At 55.2% G+C, this 21,586-nt stretch overlaps 1 protein-coding gene and 1 long non-coding RNA gene across 5 annotated transcripts in view; one reads left to right on the plus strand and one right to left on the minus strand.

Moving 5' to 3' along the window:
- Caln1 (calneuron 1) overlaps positions 1-21,586 on the minus strand; it is a 278,793-nt gene that overhangs the window by 97,464 nt on the left and 159,743 nt on the right. The window lies entirely within an intron of this gene.
- On the plus strand, positions 5,270-21,581 carry LOC124100486 (uncharacterized). 4 transcript variants are annotated; one of them, XR_006854314.2, is made up of 7 exons: positions 5,270-6,297; positions 6,622-7,579; positions 8,959-9,021; positions 9,986-10,147; positions 10,854-11,601; positions 11,928-12,118; positions 12,342-21,581. It is a non-coding gene; the product is annotated as an uncharacterized LOC124100486 (long non-coding RNA). The 4 variants fall into 4 exon arrangements; XR_006854315.2 differs by having other exon boundaries at positions 5,272-6,126; positions 6,199-6,297; positions 10,854-12,118; XR_006854313.2 differs by having other exon boundaries at positions 5,276-6,297; positions 10,854-10,987; positions 11,510-12,118.

Below are 21,586 nucleotides of genomic sequence, written 5' to 3' on the forward strand. Positions count from 1 at the left end.
AAACAGTGAATCTCAATATAGGCTCACAATGGGTGCGGATCAGATCAGGGAATTAGCATCTCCGTCTCTTATCTTTCCATTATGTTCAAAGCCCTGGAGTGCCTCTCCTTCCCCCTAGAATGTGACAGTCACAGTGAACAACTGTCCCCTGCCATGCCACACAACACTGGGACTTGTTCCTCCTCTCTGGCCATGTTTGGTGCCTGGTACCCACCTTCTGTCTCCCCTTCCCACCGGCCAGCCTTCCAGCAGGGACAATCCTACTCTCTTGCAATTTGAGATGGACCTTCTTTAGCCTCCACAGAAGAGAGAGGACCGTGTGCTGTTCTGTGACTGGCTCGTTTCACATCACACAATGTCCTCCAGCTCCATTGATGTTGCTGCAAACCACAGAATGTCATTCTTTGTAATGGCCGAAGAGCATTCGTCATGTGCACACACGTCCCATTCATCCGTCCATCTGTGATGGGCCCTGAGGTTGAGCCCGCGTCTTAGCTGCTGCGAGTGCCATGGCTATGAACTTGGTGGGAGGGATCTGAGGTGCCCATTCCACCTCCTCTGGCTGTGCAGCCACTGGTGGGATCGCGAGGTCATGGGTGGATCTAATCTCAGTTTTCTGGGGGACTGCACAGTGTTCCCTGTGAGGGCTACACTGTGGCATATGCTCCCACTCACGGTGTGCAAGAGTCCCCTTTGCTCCCCGTCCACCAGCACTTGCTATGGACTTACTCATTATTTTTCACAGCCATCTGGCTGGGCTGAGGCAGTACCTCGTTGTGGCTTAGATTGCCATTTCCCTGATGCCCCAGATTTCTTCTTCTTCTTTTAAGATGTGTCTATTCAGATCATTTGCTCATCCCAATTTTTCCATTGCAGTTGAGCTTTCTGAGTTCCTACCAGTGGACACACAGACAGAGAAAATCAGGGATCCCAGCCCTGGTCGGACAGTTTGCAGACACTTTCTCCCATTCAGAAGGAGGCTTGCCTCTCCGCTGTACTGACGGGTCCTTTTTCTGTGCAGAAGCGTCCTAGTTTGTTATGATCCTTTTATTTATTTGTGTTTCTGTTTCTTGTTTCCAAAACTCCATGGCCTCTGCCGGGTCCTGAAGCATTTCCCGGGATTTTCTTGCCGTGGTTCTTTGGCTTCAGGGTTTGCATTTGTTGGCGACCCATTTGGGGCTGATTCTTGTGCGTGGAGAGGGGGCCAAACCTCATCCTCCTGCACACAGACCCTGGTCCCCCAGCACCACTCCTGGGGAGCTGTCCTTCTGGTGCCCCTGGCAAAGTCGGGTGGCTGCAGGTGCATGGTTTGTCCCGGGTTTCTGGCCTGCCTTTGGTCTCCCTGGTCTCCAGGTCTCTACCAGGCTGCCCGGGTCACTGCCCCTGCCCTCGTCGTCACTGCTCTAGAAGGGACAGCTTTAGCGACCTCTGTTTTAGCAAGTCTGTTCTTGACATATGAAGGTGCTGCTCTGTTGGCATGTGGACTCTGCACCCATGACTTTCCTGAGGTTATTAGTCAGCTCTTAACCTCCTGGTGGGGTCGGGTAGATGGGAAGTACGCTAATCCCGCCTTCTCCCTGGGTCAGGATGGGCAGCGGGTGCAGCTGCTGTGGAATCCCTGAGTCCTGTGTGCAAGGAGCGTGTCCACGCAGCACGGCCCGGACACACAGCACCACTGCAGCCAGACGGGGCTCGGGGCAGCGGAGGTGATGATCGAGCGCATAGTGCGGAGGTCTTTGATAAGGGTCTCACATACGGATTCATTCAGACACGCGGTTGGTTTCTTCTCATCCCAAGATTCGAGGGTGCTTTACCCCTAGGAGGAGGCAGTAGGTGCCCTCCCAACAGGAGCTGGTTCGCCTGAGCCCCGCCACCATCTTCCTCTGCACCCACAGGTTTGTCCCAATCTCAGCATGTTAGGGGCAGAGGCCAGAGCTGGGAGACACTCTGACACCTACCTTAGAACCAGGCCCTTAAGAAATGAAATGGAAAACTGCAACTAGAGATTTAAGGCCTCGTGTTTGCAAAACGCACGCTGCTCTCGTGCAGCAGCTGCCCTTGGGTGCCCTCCAGGAGCGGGCAGGCGGCAGATGCTCTGAATGGAAGGTGCAGTGATCGCCCACCTTGCCCCTGGGCCTGAACACCTGGGCAGTCAGCCCGTGGCCTTCTCAACAGCCAGAGAGAAAGGGAGTGCTCCTATCTGTGAAGGGCTCCAGCCAGCACCACCCGGGCGCCCTCCTGTGTGACAAAGCCCAGTTACTACCCAGCAGCTAGACCCACGATCGGAAAACCACTTCCATCAGCGCCAGGGGCCTGCGGTTGGCTGGTCCTGCAAAACCGAAAGCCCACTTCAGGCTGCGCGGAGGCCCAGATGCCCGGGCTGAGTGGCTTGGCTCACGAGTGGCTTGGCAGACGCGAGGGAGACCCCGATGACAGCGTCGGTCAAACTAGGAGCTGAGCAGAGGAAGGGATAAAGCAACACTGATGGACGGCTGAGCACCGCCGCAGGGCACTGCCCAACAGGAAAAGACCAGCAAGCAGGATGGCAGGGCGGCCGCTCGAAGGCACCGAACAAACAGGCCGGGAAGAGGAGATAACTGAAGGCATTGGGAGGCACCTGCCTGACCCACCGACTGCTGGCACCCTCCCCGACCCCGAGGAACACCTTCTGTAGCAAAAATATTGTTTGCCTCGGTCTCAGGGACGCCCAGGGCTCCTGGGGGAGACGGGCAGGAGGGCTGGGGTGAATGATCGGTGAGGAGTGTGCGGATCCCTAGGTAGGGAGTCCCCAGGTGGTGACCGTGGGCAGGTGGCTCCCTGGGGGCGTGCCCTGTGATTCACTTTGTCCCTGTGGAGCTCGCTGACTGCTTCCTGGTGCCAGGTCCCCAGCTGCTCTCCTCCTTCACGCCCTTCGGCCATGAAGTTCTGCCAGCCCAGAGCTACGGAGTCGGCCGTCTGTGGACTGAGACCTCTGAAACTGTGAGCCCCCAAATGAAGTTTTCCTCCTTAAAACTGTTCTTGTCAGGACTTTTGGTCATAGCAGCAAAAAAATCTGACTGAAACACGTATTTACATCCGTAATTTCTAAACATTAAGTCAGGCCTAGGAATTTAGAGTGGAAATGAGGACAACTCAAAACCAATGAATATTTCCTGGGCACCTACTATGTGCTAAGTACCAAACCAGAGAGTTCACACACATTGTCTCCCTGGACCCTCTTGGCAAACCCAAGGAGCAGGGTGGTATCGTCATCTCCACGTAGAGTGCAGGATGGCGGTCCTGAGAATTCAGTCAGTCCACCTTCAACCCAAGTGAAAAGCAGGGAAACGGCTCAATGTCACAAATGGACCCAACAAAGGACACCCAAGGCCTCCAGACATCTGGACCTGGATGTGCCTGGATTTTCATATCCTTCAAAACCCGCAGCCCAGGGGTCCTCAGGCCCAGAGCTTAAAGCTGACGTTCACCGGCTCTGGACGCCCACAGGTGTTGAGTTGTTCGTTTTGATGCTTAGAGAAGAAACCGCACAGCTGACTGGAATGTTGTTCTGCCACAAAGACCTCAAGTTATCACGGGTCTGATTTATCTTTTTGTTTTAGTTTATACCCGAAAGAGAACAATTTTACCTTCTCTTCTGTTTTCATCTGTGAGGAAAGAGTCCAGCTCTTGCACACACCCAGAAGAGGAGCCGTAAAGTGTGATGATTCGGCCAAAGGTGCGTCCACTTCTCCAAGAGTATTCTGCCAGGAGTGACCATGTCAGGCAAAGCTGAGGGACCTCACCAAGAGGGTTTTCAGGACGAGAGCAGTGATTCCCACTTAGGGAGCCACTGGGTCTGAATGCTCCTCTCTGTGGACAACCATGCGGCTCTGACCTGGTGCCTCGCCTGCATGGGTGCCTGGCAGTGATCGATGGGTGTTTAGCTTCCCAGATTTGATCCCTGTCCAGCAGCCAAGCACCGGCAGGCTCAGCTGATGGGCAGACCTGTGTGCACAGAGCCATCTCTTCAGACCTCTGTTTGTTCCCCAGATTCTGCAGCTCGTAGCAGTCACATGGTAGAAAGGGGAAAAGGGGATAGAGGGTCAGGACCACCGCACTGAGCCCCAGGGGTTGTCCAGCAAGTCAGGAGAGGCTTCTGCAAATCCCCCACCCCCAGCCGGTGAGCAGAGGCTGACGTATTCCAATCGATGGTCTCTGAGCACCCAGCACAAGAAGGTGCTCGGTATACTTCACAAAAAGCGCCCGCCCCGCTTGGCCAGTGCATCTCCTAAAAACAGAGCCCTGCTTCCAGTGTTCCTGACTTTCATTGCTGACGACATAGAAACAACAGATAAGGCAGCAAAGGACCCAGGGCCGTGAGCCAATGTCCACGGCACCCACTACACAGTTACAACAGGAATAGTGTGTCCCCTGCTTGCTGGAGACGTGGGCCTTTGAAACCAGAGCTGCATTTACAAACTACACATTCTCATTAAGAATTTTGGCAAAGTTAAAATTTATGATAATTTCATGCGACGAGGGCCCAAGACTTCATCTTCATTATCACTGGGGGAAAAAAAAAGAGCTGGCTGGGTAAACAAATAGGGTAAACAGAATTACACAGCTATGTTTAAGTAACTCCAGGAAAAAGAAAACTGCAAGGGACTTTGGCAGCTTAATTGAGGGTATAAAAGGATGCTAATTACCCATGTGTCTCAGAGCTTCCATTTAAAAACACTTTGCAAAAGTAGCAGTTAGTTCCAATTACCTTAGACACGCGAGAACGGGGGACCATGTGCTCAGACCCCACTTCTTGAAAATGCCTGAATCATGCCACGTTCCTAACCAGCCCAGGCTGGCCTGGCTTACGGGGTCTGAATCCATGTGGTTCTGTGAAAGACGCAGCGAATAGGAAGCTGATCCTGGTCAACGTGGCTCAGGCTGGGGTGAGCCTTGTGGAACAGACAGAGCCACCCTGGGTCTCACTCCCCTGGGGACAGAGCATGTGGTCAGGTCTCCCTGGCTCCCACAGCCCTGGGAGCTTGTTCTGCTACAGTGCTAACTGACCCTCTGTCCCGAGCGGCTCTAGATGGAACAGTGGGTGGGACAGGTCTTTGTGGTTCTCTGTGACCTGGGGGCCTGAGAATAGAGGGGCAGGCACGTGCGGGGACAGCTGTTGAGCTGTGGACAGAGCAGATGGTCCTCCTCCCCAGCCTGCTCTCAGCTGGAAGGAGTGTCCTGGTGCTGTGGGAGAAGGGACGGTCACAACCTGGTCCAAAGCTCTGCTCGGGCTGGGCACCCGCCCCCGCTGGACGGCAGCAGTGATTGCTCAGGCCAGCACTGGGCTGGAGGCCCACAGGGCTGCACTGGGCAGCGACTCAGCAGGTGGGACGGATGTTCCTGTGCAGCCTGCTCGCTGCTCATTAACCTTCTGTCTGGGAGGAAGGCCCTGTCCTGGAGCTGGAGCCACAGCGGGCCTCCCCTGGCTGCCAAAGCCACCCCACCAGCTGTGGCTTCTACCAGATCCAACGCGCCCGGGCTCGAGTCCCCAGCAGAAAGGAAGGTGCCTGGGCACACAGGTGCCAGCCTCTGAGCAAACCCACCCCAGCTCTGTCCCCCGGGGAGTGAGACCCAGGGTGGCTCTGTCTGTTCCACAAGGCTCACCCCAGCCTGAGCCACGTTGACCAGGATCAGCTGCCCAGAGGGAGGCCGAGGACATTCGAGGAAGGATGCACACAGCTTCCTGCCTCGGCCTCCTGTGCGTCAATGGGACACTGGCTGTTCTGGTTGGTGGCATCTCTGCTCTCAGAGTTAAAAAGAATGAAGTCTAAATCCAACGCCAGCTTCGACCGGAGCGTCCCTGCTCCCATTCGCCACCCTCACCAGTTCTCCTGTCGGGATCCACAGCCAACGTCTCCCCTGGGCCTCTGAGGCACCCGTGTATTCCGAAAGGTTCCGGGCCTGGCCCTCTGCCATGCTGACTCTTACCCTCTTGCTCCGTTGCCCTCTCTGTGGCACCTGCTGCAGACACAGGAAGGGTCCCCTGCGAGTGCAGCCTAATTGCCCCGGACTCCAGGCTCATGGACATCATTCCCAACCGCACCATGGAGTCAGAGCGTCCTCAGGACAAACTCCTGCTTTTTCCTGGTAACTGGGCCTGGGTCAGCCTCTGACTTTGTTTGGTTGATGTTTTCAGTTAAGAACGAAAGTGCTTTGCAGGGTAAACCACTGAGGAATGTGAGGACAGGGTCATGGACACCACAAAGTCCCTGAGCAGGCGGACTGAGGACTAGAGGGAAGGCCACTTTTCCAGGTCAGGTAAGTTATGAGGGTGGTTTGGGCCACACTGTTCAGGGCTGGGCTCTGTAGTTCTCCCAGAGGCAGCAGAGGCCTCCATCCCTGGGTGAGGGCTGCCTCCACAGCCTCCCGCAGGAGGTTCTGTGCAGAGGAGGGAGGGCTGTGGGAAGGGCCGAGTCGATCCCCAGAGGGCAGGAGAACCGGGACTGGACGGGCACTTGACCCATCTGAACGCACGTGAGCTTGATAAGGACGACCCCCAGGGGTGGGACCCCTGCTTCCTCCCCAGACTCGACAGTCAGACGGCTGGCACATGGCATTCAGCCTGACCTGTCCGCCCCACAGGTGGTGGGACACACATTGCCACAGTGCTGCCAAAGCAAAGCAAGGAAAAGCCACACCACCGTCCTCATGTCCTCATGCCACCAGCTCCTGAGCCGGAGCCAGCAAACATCTGCGTGAGCTACTGCCAAAGAAGCGCCCAGCGATCAGCGTTCCCTCTGCACGGCTGAGACTGGCCTGAGTCTCGGGGACCTGAGCCACTAATACACCCTCATGAGGCAGTGCCTCAGCGGGGGTCACCCTCCACGGGCATCCCTGGTGCTGAGGTCACCCTCCATGGATACTCCAGGTGCTGAGGTCACCCTCCACGGGCATCCCTGGTGCTGAGGTCACCCTCCGTGGACATCCCAGGTGCTGAGGTTACCCTCCACAACCATCCCCCGGTGCTGAGATAACCATCCACAAGCATCCCTGGTGCTGAGATCACCCTTCATGGATACTCCAGGTGCTGAGGTCACCCTCCACGGGCATCCCTGGTGCTGAGGTCACCCTCCATGGACATCCCAGGTGCTGAGGTCACCCTCCCGGGCATCCCTGTGGAGCTGCCCTGGGGGAGGGCGGGCCGAACAGGCTCAGGGTCCCCACACACAGAGAAGGCCACACAGTTCTCTCCACCCCTGTGGGGGACACAGAGCCGGCAGGAGGGAGGCCAAAGGAAGCAGGCGAAGCTCCAGCAGGCCCTGGCCCAGCTGCCCGGCCATCTCACTGCACCCCTGGTCCTGTCAGGGTCACCAAGACTCTGGACACCAGTACCCAAGAACACAAGGGTGGCTGCTGGTGGTCACAGACACGCTGAAGGATTCTGAACTGCACAGAAGAGTTAAAACAAGTGTATTCAACAGAAACGTGATTTATAGCTTGCAACCCCAGAAAGAGAAAGGGTCTGGGGACAGCTCATCTGTTCAGTGGATAAGAGCATCCACCCAGTGGAAACCGGACACACAACATGAGGAGAGTACAGGTGCGTCTCCAGTGTCTGCAGCCCCCACACAGAGGGGGATGCGGGTTAAACTTCACCTCATCTATTCTAAGACAAAGCCTGTTGGGTTGGATATCTTAAAATACAGCTATAGGCTGCTTATCAAGAAAATCCAGGTGAAAATACACAGAAAGGTAGAAAATAGAAATGTGAAAGAGAAAGCATTAATAAAATGGTCTAAAAATAGTGGGATGATAACCAAACCAGAAGATTTAAAAAGCAGATTAATCTCTAGCTAACCTAAGAAAAGCCTATAAGTTATTAAGTATAAAAAATCACTCAAAGGAACCGTTTCTTGCAAAGAATTTAAAAAGCACCATGGCTGCCTCACTAGAGAAGGGAATTCAGGCAAAACGCCCCGGGAGGGCGCGGGGCTCAGCCTGGGCCGCAGGAGAGCAGAGAACCCGCAGAGTGTGACCCCAGGGGCATTTCTAGACCCTGTGAAGGAGAAGGCTGAGGAAATCCTGGGAATCCAGCCCAGAAGAGTTAAAGGCTTGGTCAGGGTCCAAGGGTGCTGTGGCTTAGGACCCACTCACCCAGGAATAAACAGTAATCCAAAGGGAGATTCAGTGAGAGCTCTGTAGGGTCCCAGTGCAAAAGAGCAGAAATCAAGTGTGAGGGTGTGTTCCTCTGCCTCTCCCCACAGAGGGCCTGAGGCAGGCCCCCCAGGAAGAAAGAAAAGGGAGCTGTTAGCTTACGGTTTGGGGGAGCCCAAGAATGGGTGGCCCAATGGTTTGGCCCCTGTGAGGGCCACAGCAGGTGGTATAGATGGGAAGCACCGGGAGAGGTGGGAGAGGGAGGGACCCCTCCCCAGAGAGGGACCCACCCAGAGAGGAAGCCAGAGAGAGGGAGGAACCCATCCCCAGGGAGGGAGCCGGGGTGGGAGGTCATTCCTTTAGGACACTGTCTGGAGAAAACTAACTCTGGGGTCCCAGAGAAATCACCTTAACTCTACCCAAGGACAGGGCCTCAGGAGTTAAGGACACCCCCCCAGGCCCCACTCATTAAGGGTCCACCACCTCCCTGCACTGCCAAGGGATGGACTTCCTGATACTTGAGCCCTCAGGGACACATTCAACCCACATCTGACCACCAGCACTGGAGAAGTATCTGGGATCTGTGTAGAGGGTTAATTTGACTCTTGTATTAGGGACATCATCAGGATGGTGCTGACCAACCCCAGGGACACTGGCTAAGCCAGTGCCGGGTATCGGCCACAGGTTTACGTGGCCACGCGGCTGCCGTCCTTGCTCTCTGGGCTTCTCTGCCCCTTCCCTCACTGCCAGGTCTTCCACTGGGGACATGCGGGAGGCCTCTCTCTCCTGGGGATGCCATGATTGGCTGTGTCTCTGGCCATCTAGGCCGACTTCGGCTGGAACCTTCTCCCTACCTTTGCTGCTGCCCAGGACACCGAGTCACCAGAGGTAGGACACTAAGTCAGAACAGATCAACAAGAGGCAGGCGCAGCACCGAGCCACAAGTTGACAAAGGTCATGGCAGGGGTCAGGAGCCAGAAAGCCCTGCCGGTCAATAAGCAGGACAGGCAGAGCGCCCTGAGACCAGCCTCAGGGCAGAGGTGCGGCCACCACAGAGGTGGGCAAATGGGAGCTCTTGGAAGGCACAGGGGAGACTGTGGTGGCAGCAAAGCTCTGGGAAATAAGTCGGCTGTCCTTTCTGGAGCTGGAGCTGGGAGGGGCCTACAGGGGTTGCCCCACCTGCCACAGGGCCTGGGAGTCACAGGGCAGCACGGTGGTCAGACCAGAGCCTGGAAACAGAACCAGATGGAGGATATGGAAACCCCAACACAGAGTGGCCTGGGAGGAGGAGGAGGGAGGAGGAAGGAGGAGGGGGGAGGAGAAGGGAGGGAGGAGGAGGAGGGAGAGAGGGAGGGAGGGAGGGAGGGAGGAGGAGGGAGAGAGGGAGGGGGTTAGGGAAGGAGGGAAGGAGGGATGGAGGGGGGAGGGAAGGAGGGAGGGATGGGTGTAGGGAGGGAGGGAGGGGGGTAAGGAGGGAGGGAGGGGGCAACACACTGGTAGCACTGGTCCTTTCCCAGCACGTCCCTCCCCAGGGCAGGACAGTCCCTGGGAAGGAGATATCCATCCAGCCTAGAATGGCAGTCTCTGGGAAGGACCCGAAACATTGATTCCCCCAAGTAAATCCTTTCCCAGGGACAGTGCAGCGGGCCCTGGAGGGAAAAAGATAAGCACTGAATGCTGAGCGCTGGACCCGCCATCCTTGCCCAGGAAAAACACATTTCAAATGCTCGCAACACTTTCCTGAGTGCCCCGACTGATGTGTTCTGTCCAGGTCTTGCATGGTCCAGTGGTCCCCCTGTGTGACCTACATAAGCACAGATTCCTCCTGTAATTGGGGCCATTTTCTACCCAGAAAGTGACCCTCTGACTGACTGAGCTGCTGAATACAAGGCAGAGCTGGTCTGCGGAGGCTGCCTCCGTCCGGGTTGCTTTCCTCCATGATGATGCTGAGAGGCTTTGGTTCTTTTTGCTTGCACAAGTGACCAGTGATGCAAGACTGGACACATCAATGAAGGTGCACTGGAGCACTGCTGGCCCTGTGGGTCTGTGGGGTCTGGCGCGAGGCCAGAGGTAGACTGCCTCTGGGCTGATGGAGACGGGACCTTGCAGAGTGGACCCTACCTCCCCAGGTCAAGAGCCTGGGCTAGAGCCTGTTTTCTGTGTCTGACTGCCTGATCGGAGGCCCACACATTCTGTGCCACCCCAGGCGTCATCAAATACCCTGACATCAGTCACCCACAGAGTTGTTCTGACCCAAGCAGTTCTTTTGTTTTAAGGACAAGTACAGGACAGACGTGGACAGTACACTAAGTCATCCCCATTCAGGAAGAATAAATTAAAATACCCTTTCAGCGGAGTCAGAGTCAGGGAGCCGTCAGGGGCGCTCCAGGGAAAGGTGGCTCTTCCCTGGAGCAGCACGGTTCCCTGGACAGAGACCCCCAGAGCTGCCCTCCTGGGGCCACGCCCTGCTGGGAAGCCGGCCTCACTGTTGGGACAACCTGCTGCTGAATTCTCACCCTCTGCACTCATTCTTGGGGTGCGTGAGACCAGAACCCTCAGCACTCACACGGCCCTGGGCCACAGTCATGGAATCAACCAACTTTTATTTTATGCAGAGAAATGTATTTATAGAAATAGATAAATACTAATAAATGGAAATTCATATTTCATAAACAAATATAAAGACGATATTTTTAATTGTGCCAATTCTCAACTCATAGATTCTCCGGCTGACGACTTCCTCTACAGAGCAGCAGAGCACATTTACTCGGCACTCGTGGTGCTCCGGCCTCTGGAGGTGACTCAGAGGACACGCAAGATGGGGCAGGGTGCACGCAGCACCACGCCACCCGAGGTGAGCCACCGTAAGTCCATGGGTTGGTGTCCTTGTGGGGTCCTGGAGCTGTGCTCTGTGGAGACCAAGTCACCAGACATATGCACGGCCACGAGGACGGGTCTTACCCATGTCTTTGGGGAAACCAAAGCAGCCAGCTGCAGTCTGCTACCACCTGAGTGGGTTTTGGTGTCAGACCCACACAGCGTGGGGATCCCCTGCGGGGAGGGAGGGCTCTCACGGGGCTGCCGGCCACCTCCAGCCGCTGCCTGCTGTGCAGTCGTGAGCCCGCTATTGTCTGCCATGCACACACCTGCAGCAGAAGCACAACCCGCGAACAACAGTCAGACCCAAGGCCGGCGCCCCCCGACGGGGCGGGAAACCTGGGCCACCGGCCTAGAAGGGCAAGGGCCGAGGCCAAGGCCGCAGCTCCAGGCCCTTGCTGCACACGGATGTGACGTCAAGCCCAGCTCCTCCGGTTTGCTCAGGACTCCTCTGTGATGAGTAAAATAGTTAATTTGTAAAATTCTTATGGACCAAAAGTTGTAGGCCTGCCAGCTCTGCCATCCAGGGGCAGAATGACGTCACTTGGCTGGACACACTTCAGAGGGATGGCCGAGGACAGAGGGGAAGCGGTGCGTCGATGACCTCTTCAGCTGCGCCTACGCAGCGTCCTGGGAGCCCACGAGGCTGCTGGCTTCAGGACGTGGCCCAGTGTTGTTACACAGGCCTGCAAGGGACCCCGGGGTCAGGAGTAGCCCAGGGGTGGCCGGGCGCCTGCTTCCCTGAGCAGCCCAGGAGCAGGGGTGGGTGCTTGCCCTGAGGGGAGGCCCTGGGAGTACAGGTGCAAGCCTGGGCAAGGCCGGGACCATGGGCACCCTGGAGATTAGTGGGGTGCCTATGAGGTGCTGCTGGGGGCAGGACAAAGCGGCAGATCATAAGGGTCTGGATCTGGACTCAGTCCTGCAGGAGTGAGGAACCCTGAAGGATGGCCAGTGGAGGCTGGAGCTGGAGGACACAGCCACTCCTTGCCTGTGGGCAGATGACTCCTGCTCTTCCCAGATGGCAGCTTGTGTTTCCCTCCCCTCCAAGGACACTGTGTCTGTCCTCTACCTCTTCAGTGCTGGGCATCTGCAGTGCAGAGTGCAGAAGGTGACTCCTCAGGGCAAGATGAAGGGAGATGAACGGGGCCTCGCCCTGGGGCCGGGCACAGGCTACAGGCTCAGGGAGGCTGGCGGGCAGACGAGGCCACGGGGAGGGCAGCCCTGACAGGCAGGCAGAACTCAGCGTCCTGCTGGGACAGCAGATGACCACCATGGTCTGCAGCAGGAGGGCTGGCGATGGTGACGGTGACGGCTGCTGTTCTCGTCACCAGGTCCTCATCCTGCAGCAGACACCAGCAGTGCTCACCGTGGGTCAGGAAGTAGTCCAACGCCTCCTGCAGGCCCCCGACCCCTGGGGCAGGTGGATCACATCCCCATCTCAGAAATGGTGGCAGAGGAGTCTGAAGGCGCCCAGGAGGCAGACCTAGAGCTAGAGGCCTGGAGCCGGTGACCCTAGCCTTGGCCCCACCTCTCAAAGAGGAGTGGGTCTGTCCTGTTTCAGGGAACATGTGGAGGAGCTCCTGGCTTCGCTGGCTCTCCACCCTGTGTCCACAATCCCAGGGTGAGGCCCCACCCTTTCCCTTTCTGCCTTCCCCAGGGAGTCCTCTGCACTCTGAGATATAGGTGCCCAGCACTGAAGAAGTGGAGGACCGACTCTGTGGCGCCTCTGCCTTTGGAGGCCATGGAAACAAGACAAGCCACCATCAGTGAAGAGTGGACCTCTATCTGCCCACAGGCAAAGAACTGCCCACGTGATCCCTCCAGCCCTGCCTCTGCTGGAACTCGGACTTGGAGTCCATGGCTGTGAAGAGGGGCTCAGACAGGGCCCCTGGTCTGGGCCAGGACATCAGCATGTGAGGAGGGGCTCAGATGCAGCCCTGGTCTGGGCCAGGACATCAGCACTGGTTAAGAAGTTCAACGTCCGCTGCTTCTGTGCAGCACATTGGGTAAAGAAGGAGGAGAAATGGGCACAGTGTGACAGTGTGCCAAGCCCCTCTCCTGGGACACCCTGTCCCTGCTCACAAGGACCCCATCATGTGGACTTCTTTATCAGACCAGGAGAATCCGAGGCTCAGAGGGGCCCAGCAGGGCTCACGGTCACACAGCCCAAAGGAGGCAGCACTGGGGTGAAGCCATCTCTCCTGAAAGCCCTGCTCTTCTCTGGAGCCCCACGCAGCCTCCCCTGGGATGGGTGCTGGCCACCGTCAGAGGAGAGTCCTTGGTTATTTCCCAGAATGCACACAGAAACAGTCTTAAGCACAGCACCATCTGTGAGCAGAAGATAAGAGGGAACCACAGGCCAAACTCTGGGAAGAGTTTCCACTGAGGGCCCCGTTCCTGGGGACGGAGATAGTTGCAGCCACCAAGTGGGACCTCTAAACCACAGGAAGGAAACCCAGCCCCTGAGAAGCAGGCCCAACGGCAGCCTCTGTGCCTTGTCGAGTCCCGGGCTGCTGGGAGAAGGGATGCGTCAGCATGGCCCTCCGACGTGATAAGGAAGAGGGTGGAGAGTCTACCTCTCCCTGATGGAGGAGGAAGGGCTCTGATAAGCCCCAGCCCAGCTGCCTGCGGTCACCACGCAGCATGTCCCCACCAGGGGACAGTGCTCTGATTAGGTCAGGGATCTCCCAATGCCCCCAGGTCATTCCAGGATGTTCTCCTACCATCGCACACACCAGCTTCTGGGGACAGTGAACACCTCAACCACAACACGCACTGAAGGCCAGGTGAGTGGAGCGCACACCCCGCGAGCCGACCATGATGCAGAGGACGTGAGCTTGGACTCCCCAGGACTGGTGGAGGGGTGTTGAAAGGAGGGAGAAAACGGGACAAGACCTGAAGGAAAAGAAAGAAGCGCAGCCTGGAAGTCGTCCCTGTCACACGGGAGGCGAACCGAGCGAAATAAGAGAAGTCTGAAGCAGGAAGACACCTGCAAAGGAAAATGACAGACAGTTCCCGAGGGCGGTGGGGACTGGAGCTGAGCAGTGAAGGGCTGCTCCAGGCAGGGCAATGGGGTGGGGTGGGGGGGATGTGTGCCCTGCGTCTGACCTAAGTGCACAGGAAGCCCCAGTGCCAGGCTCCGGGCAGGAAGTGAGTGCTCCACGCGGCAGGAAGTGAGTGCTCCACGTGGCCGGAAGTGAGTGCTCCACGCGGCAGGAAGTGAGTGCTCCACGGGAAACAGAGCAGAGCTGCGCTCCAACCTGTTCCTAGGGAGGAGGACAGGATGCCGCCACTCACCCGAAAGCCTCCCCAGGGGCATCTCTGCTCCCTCCTTCGCGGGGAGAAAGGCGGTGGCTGGGGCCATCTGTCCTGTCCGTTTAAAGAACTGGTGTGGCGGCTCCACAGAGGACCCACAGACCTGGGCCCAGCGAGCTGCTGGTTCCACTCGTCCCCTCTCCCAGCCTCCCTTGCAGCGAGGGGCAGGCGCATGGCTCTGCCCTGGCCAGTGAGAGGCTGTGGAGGCCTCTCCTGTGGTGTGAGAAGAGGAGCACCCACCATATGAACCCCACCCCTGGGTACCCACAGAGAAGGGTTCCACACTGCTGCGCCCGCCCCCCTGCTCTGGTGTCTACCCTGCAGCAGCCTTGGTGTGGCCGGCAGGTAACGGAGATGCGGAGAGCTAACCACAGACTAAGGATGGCAAGATGGGAAGTGACCGGAGGGGCCTGGGAAGATGTCTCCAAGCCTTTGTCTCTGCCCTGAGCGCCTGCTCGTGAAGTCAGATCTACAGCTTTATTACTGAAGCCACCGTTAGGCTGTCCTTTATGCGTAACTGGAAGCAGAAGGGACACAGTCACCAGCAGTCTCCCCGGGGTCAGCTCCAAGAGGCCCTGGATGCCCAGCCATGATGCTCAGGCCCCGCACACGCAGAGGACGTGGTCCCTGCATATGATGGACACAAATGCTCCTGTTGTCTGAACCCTCTCTAAATGAGGTATATGCGGTGCAGTCACCGTATGCAGGGAGCTGCTGCGGTGTGTCGTTAGGGGGTAAGGACAAGACAATCTGCACGTCTGGTTTGCTGTTGGCTGACTCCACGGATCCGAGGCTGTGGCTACAGAGGGCCAACTGCAGTAATGGGAAAAGCACAGCGAGGATGCCCGTCATCATCCCATCATCACGGGGAGAAATGGCATTCTAAACAGAACAAAGCAAGTTTTAAAGTGAAGGCTTTCACTAAAGTGCACTGTGAACATCTAGAAGATGAATTAAGATGAAGCATTTCTACCGTGGAGAACGTGGGATCCAACATGTGAATCGGCTACCCCATTCCTGGGTACCCTTCCAAAGGAAATGAAGTGGGCGTGCGAGAAGCACACACGGGCCTGGTATGCACCACTCACAAGAGCTGGGATGAAGAAGGTGGCCAACGCACAGGGAGCAGGACTCAGCCAGGAAGAAAGCATGCAATCCTGCCCTGGCAGCCCGGTGACGGAACTGGACATCAGGGTAAGTGGCCCAAGCGACGCTGAAGGAAAAGTCCATGCTCTTTTCACATGTGGAAGCTAAAAATGTTCTCCTGAAAGCAGGATAGTACTTACTAAGTAATGGAAAGGGGCTGGGGAGGGAGAGTGGAAAGAGAGTCTGGGTTTGATCAGTGCACGCTGACATATGTATGCAAACACCACACGGAGCCCCAGTAATATGCACAATTACTGTGTGTTAATAAAAATGAAAAAAGAACATTGGATCGTGCGGTACTTAAGTTAAAATTCTCTGACCCCAAAACTCTGTATTCAACCACACTTTAATGTTATTAGCAAAGTTAACAGAATCATATTTTCAAATTTGCAAAGGACTTTGTATCATTTTGTTTTCCAGCCAAATAATAGCAAAATACCTGAGGGTAGTTTCTTTGTAAAGAAAAAAAGGTTTACTTAGGTCACCATTTTGGAGGGTAGATGTCCAAGATCAAGTGTCCTCTTCAGCCTGGCCTCTGGTGAAAGCACCATTAGCTGCCCTCACAACCTGAAGGAGGATCCCACAGGGGGATGGCCAGTGCAGAAGGCGACATTGGAGGGTAGAGAGGTTCAGGGGCAGGCCTGCTCTTCCCTGACAAAGAGCACCAGGCTCCGAAAGCCCAGCGTGGATCCCTTGTGAGGGCCATGCCCTTGGTGACGTCATCACCCCCTGCTCAGTTCTGAAAGGCCCCGCCCTCTAGCAACGTCACCACACTGGGCGGAGCTTCCAGCAGGTGGTGCTTTGAGGGACAGATGTACCCAGGCCAGCTCCAGACCCGGGTGGTGTGTAAAAAGAAACCCCAATCCACCACGAAAAAGTAAAAAGCTCTGCCGCTCCCTGGGAGATGGACAGAGTTCCAGTATAAGAGTGTGCAGAAACAACAACGTGGACAAACATAGGCTGGGGACAAGCACGTGGAACTGGCTTGAGTGTGGACCTAAAACTAAACACAAAGACCAAACTATCCTGGAAACCGTGCGGTCAGCTTCGGGCCCAGGACAAGGCGGCGAGATCAACCTCCTCCGCCTGCTCCCCCTCCATCCTGAGAGCTGGAAGTGATGAAGCAACACTGGAGGATCTCAAGGGGAGCGGGGAGCAGGCTTGGGACCCAGCCCTGGGGGACACAGGGGCAGGCTGTCTTCCGCCCACCACCCAGCAAAAGGGGACAGGCACTGTCCGGCATCCCCTGTCCTCCAAAACCCTGCAACAGGAGGCTCATCTTCCCCCAGATGGGACGGGGAGCCCTCAGGAAACACCAGGCGTGCCCGCCGATGGGCCAGGGCTCCAATGCACCCCACTCTCCCTCCCTGGCAGGCCAGAAAACCTGACCCACCAGGTGAAACACAAGGACCCAGCAGGATGGACCCCCTCTGGGCACACAGCCTGGCTGGAAGCCTCCGTCCCCACTGATGGAAGGTGCTCCACCCAGAGACCACTCAGTGGTCCTCACAGTGTCTGGCCGGGAAGCTCGCTCTGGACCTGCGAGCAGAAGAGCCCTGAGCCAGGAGCCTCTTCATTTCTGCCAAGAGTCCCCTCTCAAGGGACATGCCTGGCACCTTGACCTAAGGAAACCCTTTCTGCTCCTTGAGGCAGCATCAGGAGGACCAGCAGGGCCCCAGAGGCACCAGGTAAACCAAGCTGACTCCAGTGTCACCACAGAGGCTCTGCGATGACACTGTCATTGAAACCAGGGTGCCCAAGCCCCAGCCCAGGACCAGCACTCTGAGCCTGAACAGGGCAGCTGTCTACCAGGGGAAGCACTGATGCAGAGACTCCCAGCCAGCACCACCATGGGGGAGTCACCATCAGGGGTCACCATGGGGGGATCGGGCTGCAGTCACCCAATGGGACTTGAAAGAAGCCATCGTAAAAGTGCTTCCACAGTCACCAATTCTTCTGAGCCAAATGAAAGATAAGGGACATCTCAACAAATAACATAAGCCATGAAAAAGAACCAGACGGAAGTTAGGGAGCTGAAGAATGCAACAGCAGAAATGAGAAACTGGCCGGATAGGACAGCAGAGATGACAGAGGTTGGACTCGATCACTGTGGCGATGGATCAGTTTCAACAGAATTCACTCCATACGAGTGACGAAGGAAAACAGAGAACAAGAAAATGGCACTTCAGGGGCCTATGACACACACACACACACACACACACCCACACCCACATTCACTGCAATCCCAGAAGGACAGGCAGCACAAGGCTAAGGCAGGAGGATCTCGATTTCAAGGCCAGCCTCAGCAACTTAGTGAAGCCCTAGGTAACTTAGTAAGACCCTGTCTCAAAATAAAACCAAGAGGGCTGGGGATGTGGTTCGGTGATTAAGCGCCCCTGGGTTCAATCCCCGGTACCAGAATACACAATAAGTAAAGTATATTAAAGGAGCACTCAAAGACGTAATGGCTGAAAATTTCCAAATTTGTTGAAAAGCACAAACCTGTAGATTCAAGAAAAAGCGTTGTTCCAACGCTCAAACAGGAAAAATTCAAATGAACCCATCCTAAGACACAGCATGATTAAACTTCTGAAGACTAAAAACTCAGAGAAACTCTGGAAAGCCGCCAGAGTGAAGTGATGCGTCCCTCAGAGTGGAAAGGAATTCAAATGACAGCCGAGTCCTCATTTAGAAATCACAGAGGCCAGAAGTAGTACAAAAGTTCTCAAGTTCTGGAGGATAAAAGAACTGTCAACTGTGGGTTTATATCTGGCAAAATTATCCTCTAGGAATGAGGGGAAATCAAAACGTCCTCGGAGGAGAAAAGCAAAAGGCATTTGTCACCCTCAGACTCCCCACTAAGGGCTGCCTGAAGGACACGCTTCCAACAGAAAGCAAGGCCCCAGCTCCGTGGAAATGCAGGCGCGGGCACCAACTAGCCCTTTCCTGGGCTTCATGAGTCACGGAAAGCCATCGAGGCAGAAGTTACATCCCTGCCTGAGGCTCAAGACGGTGCTGCTGAGGAGGAGGCCTCTGGGTCCATTTCCTGCTGCCATCCCTGGATGCCTGAGATGCTAATTTATAAAGAATGAAGGATTATTTCTTACAGTTCTGAGGCTACAAGTCCAAGAGCACAGCTGGAATGTGACCAAGACCTCTTGCTGCGCCGCAAGGGCAGCCACATGGTGGGGAGTGCTGGGAGTAGCGAGAAGAAGCTGGCCAACCTCGCCCTTTCACCATTAGCCCACTCCTGCCATCGACAGCCCACTCAAGATGGTGGCCTGTGTCTACCCATGACCTTGGTCTCCTAGAGGCCACCTCTAGCCCTGCTGCAATGGCAACTGAACGTCACAAGGGCCTGGGAGGGGAGGTCCAGACCACAGAGGGATGGCAAATGGACCAGGAGGATGTGTCCTGAGGTCAAGAGCTGCTGTCACAGAGCAGCCACTCCATAAACTGCCCACAGACAGACCTGTGCACCCCCGATCCTGATGCCCGCTCAGGTCACAAGGAAACAAGAGAACAGGACCCAGAGGGACCAAGCTGAAAGCCGGCAGGAAAACTGCCCCAAAGAATTAGCATAAACACAAATGAACTAAGTAGACAGGTATCGGCAGAAAGCAGCAAGTACACGCTGTTGAGAGGAGATTCACGTCAAATTCCACAGCACCGGTAGGATAGGGGATGACATGCCCTCCAGGTAGCATTTTGGTTTGGGGGTAGGGGTGCTTGGGAGGGCAGGGAGGTACCAGGGATTGAACCCAGGGACGCTTAGCCACTGAGCCACATCCCCAGCCCTTTGGGTATATGTTTTATTTTGAGACAGGGCCTCTTTCAGTGTTGAGACTGGTGTTGAACTCATGATCCTCCTGCCTCAGCCTCCTGAGCTGCTGGGATTACAGGTGTGGCCACCGCGCCCAGCACAGATATCAACTTTAAAAAGCGGCAGTGGACATATTAATAACCAATAAAGTAGACTTTGGAACAAAGAAAATTATTAGACGTGAAGAGAGAAATTATGCAATGGTAAAAAGGATCCATCCACCAGAAAGACCACCTTAAGTGTGGACTGGCCAAAAAAAATACGTGAAACCACAAAGGACAGAGTTAGCAGGACAGCAGAGGAACTCTCAGTTATGGTTGAGAACTTTAACCCCCTCCATCCAGCAAAGGACAGGACTAGCAGAGAGTCAGCGAGGCCGAGGACCCCAAAGCCCAGCCCACAGGCTCCCGACACACGCACCCCCTCCCAGCAGCCATGGAATGTGCGTGATTTAGACGCCTGTGGGAAACTCACCAAGACAGGCCACCCTGGAAAACCAGCTGCCGATGTCCTTTGAAATGGCAGAGTGTGTCCTCTGATCACAGTGGAGTCCCCTGAGAAGCCACAGCAGGAGATACCCGGGAGGTGGCTGGGTACAGGGAGACAACCTGCCCTTTGAACCCATGGTTCACAGGAAAAACCTCAGTCCACAGAGAATAGAACCAAAGTGGAAATACAGCACCAACTGATATCCAAGTCTCCACGGTGAGAACCAGGAACTAGAGGAGGGCGGGAAATGAGAAGCCCTAAGCCGGCAGGGGGAGAAACCAACAGAGAGCAGGAAACAAGGAGACAGGAGGCAGGAGATGGCAGGGAAAGGCAATGAGAGAAAACCAGCTCCTATGGAAAAAGGAAACCAACAGACATCTAATAACAGCATCAGCAGTCAGGAGAGGACAGATCTCCAAGGCCAGGAGGGGAACAGGGAGGTCCCCGTGGACTCCAGCCACCAGGAAGGTAATAAGGGGAAGCTGCAGAGGATCCTACACTCAGAAGTCCAGCGACTCGGCAGAACTCGTTCCTGGGCCATCAAAGCTAGTTCCTGGGAGGGGCTGCAGATGCCAAAACAGACAAAAGGCACAATTGGAATACTCCCATAATCTCTAAAGAATTAAATTAATCATTTAAAGGCTCCCAAAACCTAAAGGACATCTCCAGGCCCAGATAGTTGACAGGGGAATTCTACCACTTAAATATGAATTAACACCAGCTTGGTATAATTTCTCTGATGCACAATTTTAGACAATCTTTCTCATAAAATAGGAGAAATAGGAATCCCTCCTAATTTATTTTGTGAGACCCGATAACAAAAACAGACAGGTAATGTCAAAAAGAAAAGAAAAAGAAATTAGAGACCACATCTCTTATGAATTTGGATGTAAGAATCCTGACAAAATACTCACAGAATGAATCCATCAATAAACAAAAAGAATCAGACACCATGACCAAGCCATGCTCGATTCAGTAAGCAGGGCTGGTTAAGCCACAGGCAGTGAGGGGCTGGGGACAGTTCGGGGGGATGCTCACACAGCAAGACCCAGGCCCGGGTTCCACCTCCAGCACTGCACAAAAGAAACACAGGAAAGTCCAAAACAAACCCCCAAACAATCAGTCAACAGATGCAATCTACCATATCCACAAATCAAAGACAAAAAATCATATGATCCTATCAACTGGCTCAGAAAAAGCATTTGACAAGATCTAACACTCATTAGCAATTAAAAAAAAAAAAAAACTCTCAGAAAAGTAAGAAGAGAGGGAGTGGGCTGGACGTGGTGAAGAGCAACTCACATTGGCTGAGAAGAGATCCCAGAGGTGGACCCATGTAATCACAGGGGGAAACAAGAGCCCAGACCCCGACCTCACAGCTCAGCGAACTGGTAACTCCATGCCGATCACGGATTTCAACATCAAGTGTAAAACTATACAATCTTTAGAAAAGAAAAAAAGAAAGGAGAAAACCTTTGGGATCTAGGGCTTCAGACTTGACACCAAAACTACAATCCATAGTAGGAAAATTTAATAAATTGAACCCAATCAAAATGAAAAACCTTCTCTGCCAAAACCCAAGGGAAGAGGATGGGAAGGGAAGCCACCCTGGAGGTGGGCACGAGCACCTTCCAAGCAGGAGGCGGAATCCAGAGCAGGCAGGAGGCCTCCCACATCAACAGCACTCAAACACGTCTCAAGGGCATTATGATGTGGTGACCCCCGTGTGAGTTCATTTATGTGAAACGTTGGAAATGGCAAAGTTTGAGAAATGGAAGACAGACCAGTGGTTGGCAGATGTGG

Source organism: Marmota monax, unplaced genomic scaffold (assembly GCF_021218885.2).
Source record: "Marmota monax isolate L192 unplaced genomic scaffold, Marmota_monax_Labrador192_F-V1.1 WCK01_AAM20220418_F8-fsc00235, whole genome shotgun sequence".
NCBI classification, from domain to species: Eukaryota; Metazoa; Chordata; class Mammalia; order Rodentia; family Sciuridae; genus Marmota; species Marmota monax.